Source organism: Sinocyclocheilus anshuiensis, unplaced genomic scaffold (genome assembly GCF_001515605.1).
Source record: "Sinocyclocheilus anshuiensis isolate Anshui unplaced genomic scaffold, SAMN03320099.WGS_v1.1 scaffold456, whole genome shotgun sequence".
NCBI classification, from domain to species: domain Eukaryota; kingdom Metazoa; phylum Chordata; class Actinopteri; order Cypriniformes; family Cyprinidae; genus Sinocyclocheilus; species Sinocyclocheilus anshuiensis.
Genome location: NW_015557074.1, coordinates 62,612 through 65,799, shown reverse-complemented (window position 1 = coordinate 65,799; position 3,188 = coordinate 62,612). Strand labels below are relative to the sequence as shown.

Sequence of the window (3,188 nt, the reverse complement as noted above, 5' to 3'; positions counted from 1 at the left end):
GTACATGTGGAAGAATTGACAATAAAGCAGACTTGACTTGACTTGACTTGTCTGTCTGTCTGTCTGTCTGTCTACACAGGTATCTGTCTACTGCATACTGTATATTAGAACAATGCTAACTGATTTTAGGCAGTTTCTAATAGACTTTTAATGACAATCATAAGGACCTTTTAGTGAGTTTTGTAGCTATAATTTAATGTAACTCATTTTTAAATACTCAGCAAGAAGGTTAATTGTGTATTTACATCTAAAAAGCAAAGAAATCAGTTTTATTGTGCATTAGTATAATTATAGATAGTTACATACAGGGTAGGTTGACCCTAATTAGCCAAGCAATTTAAAAGTCATTTCTGTAAATACTGTACATATCTGCTAGATGGTATCTGGAAAATATCTTATATCTACTATATGCCTATTGCCTACTGTTTATTGCTTTTGTACTTATGATTGCTATATGTGCTTTCAAACATGTTAACCCCTATAAGATGTGTGTGGTACAGGGTGCAAAGATAAGGGGAGGCATAACAGCTGCTAGACCTCTGGTGTTAATTAAGTCCAAGAACTGCTGATCAGTCCGGGTCTCTCTTGAGCCGCACTCTCTCTGCAGGAGCAGGATGTGCCACTGAAACACTGCTGTGCTGCAAAGGACAGTCTTTCCATTCAATTCATCACATCCACAGCCTTCTGGTGCTTTCGGACTGTGTTTGTGCACCTTTGTATGTTGGTGTGTGTTTGTGACAGCCATTGTGCTGCCTTATCTAAAGCTGCAAGACTCCTCTGACACTCATTTAGCAGTGTTCAGAGTCTGAGTAGATGTCCACAAGCAGATGGGAGATACATGACGGCTGGACTCCCGGATTGATCTGAGACTGCTGATTAGCCATCCGTACTTTTAGAAAAGGTGACTAATTTACTTTGAGTTCAGGATTGTTGCAGTTTCTGCTTTTCAAGTGTTTACCAACCATATATATCAGGGCTGTGTCATTTTGTGATGTCTGTCCTGCATCACCAAAGACATTGATGTTGAGACATTTTCACGTCATTTTGGAGGATTCCATTATAGCCTTGGCAATCTTTGGATATTATTGTGGTATTGTGGTTTGAATTACACAAAAATATGGAAGACCATTTTCACCAAAGTGTTAAAAAAGAATGGCAAGAATTTCTCTCTTTTCTCACCATTGTGATTTTATTTCTTGCTTTAATCTCATAATTACCTTTTTTTAATTCACTTTTAGATGGAAATGGGCTTCCATACAAAACATACTTATGTTTGTTATATTGTCTTTAATAGTAATAATTACATCCTACTATTATCTAGATATTTAATATGAAATGATGGAATTTTCATTAGTTTAATTAAAATTTTAACGTTTAGCCGAGGAAGACTGATGGAATCCTCGAAAATGAGTTAAATGCAGCAACAGATAATAATCAAAAGCAAAAATTTTTTAATTTTAATTTTTTTTTTATTTTTATTATTATTATTTGAAATAAAGTACTCTTATAAATTGCACACAGTGTAACCAGGAACATCCATTAAGACTGGAAATATGGTCCATTTTGAATTCATGCTATCTTGTTTTCTTTTTCTAACTGAAAAAAAATAAAATAAATGGAACTGGCATGAAAGAACAGCTTGTCTATTTCTTTCAAAGCTGGGCCTGTGTTTTTAGTGTGTTTCTTTGTAGTACAAATTTTTCTTCATCCAATCAGACGTGTACTGGTTTCATCACTCAGAAAAATACAGAAAAATCATCCATGTAGCCTCTCTGGCTCTCCCTCTTTCCACATATCAGATTGCATTAATTTATTATGGATTCCAAATCATCTGCGACTTTCACCTTGCATGTTTTACTCGCCCCTAGACCCAGGCAAATACTCTCAGGTAATAGCAAGCCTCACAGATTGTTGAAATCAAATGATGTGTGGTCTCTCCCTGAATCTATTGAGTTTCTAAACCCATTCTCACACTGAAACTGGAAATCTTGAGAGAGCTGGCAACCCTAGCAAACGCTGAAACTGCATACAACCTTGTCGTACATTTGTTTAAATTATTTATTGCTGTAGTTTGACAAACTATGCACTCACTCACATAGACACTAACCGAATCCCTAACATGCCCGAGTCTCGCTCTAGGTGTTTTGTGGCCAAAACAGTAGCATGACATTGCTGGCAATGCCCCAGTTCCTTCACCTCACGTATAGCCGGTTTCAATTTAGTCTCGAGCCCATTACAGATACAAGAACTCAAGGCAAGAAAGATCTGTTTTCGTTCATTTCATTCTGTTATGCCGATAATTAAAGTAATGGCCAATAATGTTTGATGAAGCATTTCATTTGCTCTAATAAAGTCTTCCCTGCATTTTCTTTTCCACCAAGTAAAAAGCCCATAATGACTGTAATTGCACAGGCAGAACTGAGGCTCAGAGCAGCTGAGGATACTCACAAGTAATAGTGTGCCCTTTCTCTCACGGCCAAAGCGGACACTTCAGTAATCCAGAGACTCGATAATCCTTTGCGGACTGGGGGGGTCGAGAGTGTGGAAACGGAGGATGAGGATGTGTTTCTCAGATTGCCAGGGGACGTCAGGGGCTGTGAGAGGCAGCTGCTGGCATCCAGACCACGTGGGCAGTCACGTCCTCAGCATGCGGCTGTGGAGACAAGAGGGGTCATTTGTGAGAGAGAATGGCTCATTCTCATCTTCGGACAAAGGCAGACATTGAGAACCAGGGGATGAGGGGAGGGCATGGTTGGAGTAGGCGTCATTCATTACTAGAGCTAATTTATGGTGGGAAATATGGATAAATATAAATGTGGACTGTAAGTGGTGTGTTCACACTGCACCAAAAATGATTTGTAATTCAAATCAGATGTTTTGCAGGTGATGAAGAAAGTAAACTGTGTTGCATATTATGTGTTATTGTACATACGCATCCCAAAAGATGAAAAAATAACATAGTTGAAATCCATTTAAGCACATTTTCAATAATGTTATTTTAATTGAATTTCAATCCACATATACATTTAGTTTGGATTAGTGTTGCTGTTCAACATATAAACACAAACTAATATATATATATATATATATATATATATATAACTAATTAAAAACTGAAAATAATTATATATGTGGGCATTTTATATTTTCTAAAACATTCAGAAAGAGTGATTTATCTACCATCTCTT

At 37.0% G+C, this 3,188-nt stretch overlaps 1 protein-coding gene across 3 annotated transcripts in view; it reads right to left on the bottom strand.

Moving 5' to 3' along the window:
* The window catches only part of LOC107676758 (galactosylgalactosylxylosylprotein 3-beta-glucuronosyltransferase 1-like), a 106,603-nt gene that overhangs the window by 57,821 nt on the left and 45,594 nt on the right, over nt 1-3,188 (bottom strand). For 2 of the 3 annotated variants that reach the window (XM_016471434.1, XM_016471436.1), the window contains exon 2: nt 2,449-2,653. The exons of the other annotated variant lie outside the window; for it this stretch is intronic. The gene's annotated coding sequence lies outside the window, so the exon portion shown is untranslated. The remainder of the gene's footprint in view (nt 1-2,448; nt 2,654-3,188) is intronic. 3 annotated transcript variants of the gene reach the window in all.